Genomic DNA, 7739 nt, shown 5'->3' with positions numbered 1-7739 from the left:
AGCAGGAAAGCTGACGTTTTGGGCCTGGGGCCTTCTTCAGAAAAGAGTCAGAAGAAGGGTCCAGACCCGAAACATCAGCTTTCCTGCTCCTCTGTTGCTGCCTGGCCTGCTGTGTTCATCCAGCTCCACACAAAGTTCAAAGGAAATGTGTGAGGAAAGTTTTTTACACACAGGGTGGTGTCTGGAACGCGCTGCCGGGGAAGTTGAAGGAACCGATATGATAGCCAAGTTTGAGAGACGTTTAGACAGACACATGAGCAGGCAGAAGGCATTCATTTAGAATAGCATCGTGGTTGGCACAGACATGATGGGCCAAAGGTCCTGCTCTTGTCCTGCACTGTTCTATGTTCTACGTTCTCAGGGGACACTTTCAGGATTAAGATAAAACAAAGAACTGCAGATTCTGGAGATCTGAAGCAGAAATTGCTGGAGAAACTCAACAGATGCTATTTTCTCCTAGAGTGTCAGAGGCTGAGGGGGTGACCTTATAGAGGTTTATAAAATCACGAGGGGCATGGATAGGCTGAAAAGTCAAGGTCTTTTCCCTAGGGTAGGGAGCCCAAAACTAGAGGGCATAGGTTTAAGGTGAGAGGGGAAAGATTTAAAAGGGACCTAACGGGTAACTTTTTCGTACAGAGGGTGGTGCGTGTATGGAATGTGCTGACAGAGGAAGTGGTTGAGGCTGGGATGATTACAACACTGACAAGGTATCTGGATGGGTACATGAATAGGAAGGTTTTAGAGAGATATGAGCCAAATGCTGGCAAATGGGACTAGATTTATTTAGGATATCGGTTTGGCATGGACGAGTTGGATGGAAGCATCTTTCTCTGTGCTGTACAGCTCTATGACTCTAAAGAGTCTGACAGCATCTGTGGAGAGGGAAACAGTTCGGGTCTGGAACTGTTCTGATGAAGGCTTGAAGGCCATCAGCCCTTTGAGCCAGCTGTGGCTGACAAACAGATCATGGCTGTCCATCCCACTATCACCTTCAGAACCGTGGCTTTATAAATAGAAGCAGAGTTTACAAAAGCAAGGGAGGTGCACTAAGCCTTTGTAAAACTCTGGTTTCATCTCAGACCGAGTATTAAGTCCAATTGTGGGTGGCTTCCTTTAGGAAAGACATCAAGACCTTAAAATGGTTTCAGGGATGAGAGAAGTGTAAGTTCTGTGGAGAGACTGGATTGTTTTCCTTACGGTAATGAATATTCAGCCCCACATTCACATTTATGTCCAAAGCTCAACATCTGTGCACAAAATTTGTATATCCGCGATTTTTAACGTATTTTTAAATGATCTCCACACTGGTGAATTTCATCTTTCGCAAGGTTTCTCAGGGATGGAACCCTCACGGATACAGAGGAATAACTGTAATCACATGGTGGAGAGAATGTGGAAATGCTGTCTCTCCAGGAAGGAGGGTCATTAGCCAGAAGAGACAGATCTAAGCGAATTGGTGAAAGATCTAGCGAGGGAGACAAAGAAAAATGTCCTTGAGGCAGCCGGTTGTTATGAGGGAACGCACTGTCTGAGAAGGTGGTGGGAGCAGATTCGATTGTAATTCATGCAAGGGGATGAGATGAAATATTGAGGGGGCAAAATTTGCAGTGAACAAGAGAAAGATGGGACAATGAGTCTGATCCAATGGCTCTTCCAAAGAGTCACCTTCTGTGCTGTATAATTCTTGATATCATCAAGCTGGAGAGGATTCAGAAGAGATTTACCAGGATGTTGCCAGGTATGGAAGGTTTGAGTCATAAAGAGAGGCTGGATAGGCTGGGACTTTTTTCACTGGAGTGTAGAAGGTTGAGAGGTGACTTTGTAGAGGTTTGTAAAAGTATGGGAGGTATAGATACAGTTAATGGTAGTTGTCTTTTCCCGAGTATGGGGACTTTCAAGACGAGGGGGCACATATTTGAAGTGACGAGAGAGATTTAAAAAAAACACGAGGGGCAAATTTTTTACACAGAGGGTGGTTTTTGTGTGTGGAATGACCTTCCTGAGGAAGTGGTGGATGGGGGCACAATTACAACATTTAAAAGACATCTGGATAAATACATGAATAGGAAAGGATATGGGCCAGGAGCAGGCAGGTGGGACTAGTTTAGTTTGGAATTGCGTTCGGCATGGACTGGTTGGACCGAAGGGTCTGTTTCCATGCTGTCTGACTCTATGACTTCCAGTTACTGTGTGGCTTAGTGTAGGAAGAGATTGCAGTGATACGCCAGCTCAAAGTCTAGAGTGTGGAGGCTAGCCATCATGTTTATCACCTGCACTCTGCCTCCCAAGCTTCAAGTTGGAAAGGATTCCTTTGAAACTGGCCAACTCCATGTCGTTCCAATGACAGCTTTTTTAACAACTTTACAGAACCTTTCAGAAAGAAAAGTGTGGCAATTAAGGTCTTTGCTTTGCTGTGACTTCTCTGCATTGGCTTCTGCACAAATGAGATGTCATAAATCTCCAGCACTCCTATGCAATGTCTGAATGTGGAGACAGATTTAATCCATTTCCTTTGAACAGGCCATTGAGTTTGGAAGATCACTAGCTTATTAATAGTGCCCTGATTTACAAGGTAAAAAGATGCCTTACCAAAGTAATAACTTTTCATTTGTCCACTGCATTTGGGTTCGTAAATAACTGCTTCAGTAATTAAAGTGGAGCTATCTTGACAAAGAGAAAGGATGGACAAACGATTCGTCATTCATCATTTCTTACTAGAGACACAGCACGATGATGTGATTGGTTTCAAAAAGTTATTGATCATGAAAGATTAGCCTGCCTCCCTTTTCTCCGTCTGCTTACCTGGCACAGAGAAGGACGGATCCACGTACAGCAACAATAATATGCCATCTCAAAGATTGTTTGTTAAGGCAATGATCTCTCGAAGGTAAAATTCTGTTGGCTGGGAGATTTTGAGATAGATCGCAGGTTCAGAATGCAGATGACATCAACTGTGCAGAAGTGTGAGGTGGTACATTTTTGTACAAAGAACATGAACAGACAGTACAGAATAAAGGGTACAATTCTAAAGGATGTGCAGGGTCAGAGAGAACTGGGAGTCATTTCAATTTCAATAAGTCATTAAAGGTGGCAGAATAGATGGATTCATAGAGCTGTACAGCCCAGAAACAGATCCTTCAGTTCAATTCATCCATGCAGACCAGACATCCTAAAATAATCTAGTCCCATTTACTAGCATTCAGCCCATATTGCTCTAAACCCTTCCTATTCATATACCCATCTTGATGCTTCTTAGAATCCCTTTGGTGTGGATTCAGCCATTTGGCCCATCGAGTCCACACTGACTCTCCGAAGAGCATCACACCCAGACCCTCACCCCTACCCTATCCCTGTAACCCTGCATTTCCCATGGTTAATCCACCTAGCTTGCATGTCCTTGGATATTATGGACAATTTAGCATGGCCAATTCACCCTAACCTGCACATCTTTGGACTGTGGGAGAAAACCCAAACAGACTGAGGCTGGAATTGAACCTAGATCCCTGGTGCTGTGATGCAGCAGTGCTTACTGCTGTGAAAATGTGCCACCCAATTAAATGTTGTAATTGTACCAGTCTCCACCACTTTCTCTGACAGCTCAGTCCACAACGCACTATCCACTGTGTGAAAAAGTTGCTCCTTAGGTCCCTTTTAAATCTTTCCCCTCTAGTTTTGAACTCCCCTACCCTGAGGAAAAGACCCTGACTATTCACTCTACCCAAGTTCCTCATGATTTCATAAACCTCTATAAGATCACCCCTCAGCCTCCGATGCTCCAGGGAAAATAGCCCCAGCCTATTCAGTGTCTCCTATAGCTCAAACCCACCAACCCTGGCAACATCCTCGTAAATCTTTTCTGAACCCTTTCAAGTTTTACAGCATCTTCCCTATAGCAGGGAGACCAGAGACAATTGTTATCCAATTTTTTTTATATAGAATCCCTACAACGTGGAAGCAGGCCCTTCGGCCCAACAAGTCCACACTGACCCTCAGAACATCCCACCCAGACTCATCCCTCTATAACCCACCTAATCTAGGCATCTCTGGACAAGATGGGGCAATTTAGTATGGCCAGTCCACCTAACCTGCACGATTTTGGACTGTGGGAGGAAACTGGAGCACTTGGAGGGAACCCACACAGACACGGGGAGAATGTGCAAACTCCACACAGACAGTCGCCCGAAGGTTGGATTGAACCCAGGTCCCTGGTGCTGTGAGGCGGCAGTGCTAAACATTGAGCCGTCGTGCCACCTTATTGAGGCACTGTGCCACTCTGAATCGTCATTAATAGGGGCATAGAGGACAAATGCAAGGAGGTGATGCTGAATTTAGAAAGGACACTTGTTAGACCTCAGCTGGACCATTGCACACCGTTCTCGGCATGACACTATAGAAAGGATGTGAATACATTGGAGAGCATGAGGGAGGTTCATGAGAATGGTTCCAGAGATGAGAAGCTTAAAGTATGAGGATAGGTTGGAGAGATTAGCACTGTTCTCCTCGAAGAGGAGGAAGCTCAGAGGAAATCAGAGATAGCTTTTCAAGGCAATGACATGTCTGTACAAGGTAGATAGGGAGACTGCTCTCGCTTGTGAGAGGGTCGAGAAACAGACAGCATTGTATTTTGCAGAAGAAACAGGTGCGGGATGAGAAGTAATGATTTCACACAACAGATTCGCTCGGATCTGAAATGCACTGCCTGGAGATGTGGTGAAGACAGGTTCAATTGAGGTACTCAGGAGGCCATGAGATGATAACTCCAATGGGAACAACGTGCATGGTTATGGGGAAATGGCAGGAAATCAGCACAAAAGCAAAACACTCGGAGTGCCAGAGAGATACCATGGGTCAAATGGCCTTCTTTGGTCATGTAACAATTTTGTGCAGCTCTGTGTAGTCCATCAACTGAAATACCAATCCTATCTCATCATATTGTCTCATGAAAGATCCAATGGGGAGCCACTGCTTGGGTTCAGATGTAGGATTCTTGGTTGCACTAGACATCAAATTTTCTTCACATTATAAATCTACAACCTTTACTTGTAATCCAAAACCTAAATCAGGTGTGGTTAGACTACAGAACTCACAGCTACAAGCGTGTCGTTGCGGTGAACAGCATTAGAGGTCCTGAAGAAGGGTAATACCTGAAACGTTGACTACTCCTTTCCTCCAGATGCTGCCTGGCTTGCTGTGTTCCTCTAGCCTCCTGTTTGTCTACCTGGATTCCAGCACCTGCAGTTTCTTTTGTCTTTAGCATTGGTGGGGAACCTAGATAAGGAATCAGATGGTTGGGGTCAGATCTAGAAGAAGTAGGAGGAGGCATCTGCAAAGCACAGATTGCCAGCATGGTCAATTGGACTGAATGGCCTGCTTCTATGATGTAGACACGATTTAATTCTGTATCAAATCTGGAATAAAATTACAAAGAGATTGGGGCTTCAGGTAGGAACATAGGAACAGGAGTAGGCCATTCAGCTCCCCCCTGAGTCTGATTCACCATTCAATGAGATCAAGGCTGATCTGTAGCCTAACTCCAAATGCCTGCCTTTGGCCTATGTCCCTTAATACTTCTGCTTAACAAAAATTAATTGATCTCAGATTAAAAAGGAACAACTGATCCTCCAGCCACTGCCGTTTGTGGAAGACAGTTCCAAATATCTACCACCCTTTGTGTGTAGAATTCCTTCCTAACATCTCTCCTGAACATTCTGGCCCTAATTCTCAGACTATGCTGCTAGTTCTAGAATCTCCAACCTGTGGAAATAGTTCATATTTATCCGCCCTTTTTCAGTTAAGATCTTGAAGTCTTCAGTCAGATCACCCGTTAATCTTTTAAAGTCTAGAGAAAACAGGCTTCATTTGTATGATCTCACTCATAACTGAACTCCTGAAACCCAGATATCATTGTTGTGAACTGACCTTGTACTCCCTCCAAGGCCAATGTATCTCTCCTAATGTGTGGTGCCCAGATTACCCTCAGTACTCCAAATAGGGTCCATCCAGTGTTTTCTATAACTGCAGCATAACGTCTGTATTGTGTACTCCAGTTCAGTTTAGTGTATCTGAAAGCCCAGTTTTCTGCCCTTCATTCAGGACATTCCTCTTGCTCTGTTGTGAAAATTAAGCTTCTATGTTTCAGCCACATAGATTCTCCGGCTCAGCAGGGATTATTTCAGATTTTGGAATGTAGTTTCAAGAGCAGGTAATTATAGGATGATAGAACGGGTATTTGAGAAATGCTTCTTGTGCAGTGAGCATCTCATTGGTAGGGGTTGTGTGTTTGTGACAACCTTACACACTCACTTACACTCTTAGTTGAGCAATTGGGAAAATCAAGGCCAAATTGTTGCGTCTTTCAGGTAGTGCATTTCACATTACAACAACCCACTAGGTTACGAAAAAGATAATTTCTCCACATGAGATAGTAGGAACTGCCGATGCTGGAGAATCTGAGATAACACGGTGTAGAGTTTTTTTTTCTGAAGAAGGGTCTCGACCCGAAACGTCAGCCTTCCTGCTCCTCTGATGCTGCTTGGCCTGCTGTGTTCATCCAGCTCTACACCGTGTTTATCTCTTAATTTCTCCGCATCTCCTCTTTGCGATGAGGATCATCTGAAAAGCTGATGGATCAGTTGGTGTCGTTGAGAGATGAAAGTGATTATTGATCCTGACTCATCTCCACAGGATCCGATAGCAGTCCTCGGCTACAGGCACTCAGAGAGGGCACCTAATAGGACAGTGTGAGATTCTTGGGGACTACAATTACTTTGCTATCTTGGACTCAACGGAAAAGTTGCTTGGAAGTTTCTGCCCCTTATTGATATTCTGTTGAATTGTTGAGCCCGAATTGTCGGGAGAAGAACCGTTAACAGAGCATGGGGGCTGGGGGGGTTAGCTGGTTTTTTTCCCTTACCCTTTCATTATCGGCTGTCTCATCAGTTAAAGTTGCTATAGCCTTACTCCGTCATTAGAGAGAGAGATACACACATGACTGGTCAGGGTTTAACCTGAGAGTCGCCATGTTTCCTGTGAGGGGAAGAGGGTGGGAAGGAGAGTCCTTCATGGTAGCCTCAGCTGGATGTGGGAACTGAACCCATGCTGTTGGCGTCACTCTACCTTGTAAACCTGCTGTCCAGCCAACTGAGCTAACCAACCTGACCAGCCCTGCCTTTTAGTATAAGCTCACCGAACAAGAAGCATTTCTCAAATACCCGTTCTATCATCCGAAAAATACCTGCTCTGAAACTGCATTCCAAAATCTGAAATGATCCCTGCTGATCTGGAGAATCTATGTGGCTGCAACATAGAGGCTTAATCTTCACAACAGAGCAAGAGGAATGTCCTGAGTAAAGGGCAGAAAACTGGGATTTCAGACACACTAAACTGAACTGGAGTACACGATGCAGACGTTATGCTGCAGTTGTACAAAACTCTGGATGGACCCTACTTGGAGTACGGAGCGTAATCTGGCACCACACTTTAGGAAAGGTACATTGGCCTTGGGGGAAGTACAAGGTCAGTTCACAACAATGATATCTGGATTTCAGGAGCTCAGTTATGAAGAGAGATCATACAAATACGTTGAACAGATGCTAGGCAAAGCATTGGTGAGTTTCTTTCCCGATCAGACATCTCAAAAACTGGTGTCCCAGAGAGAATAGAGCAAAGACACTTGGAAATAAATGCTCTAGTTGTATTGGAGCACTGTTCTGCGGTATTCAAGCCATCTTGGACCAGGG

The sequence above is a fragment of the Rhincodon typus genome, chromosome 8 (genome assembly GCF_021869965.1).
Source record: "Rhincodon typus isolate 14 chromosome 8, sRhiTyp1.1, whole genome shotgun sequence".
Classification (NCBI taxonomy): domain Eukaryota; kingdom Metazoa; phylum Chordata; class Chondrichthyes; order Orectolobiformes; family Rhincodontidae; genus Rhincodon; species Rhincodon typus.
The sequence above is the reverse complement of the archived record's forward strand: the minus strand, read 5'-3'. Positions refer to the sequence as shown.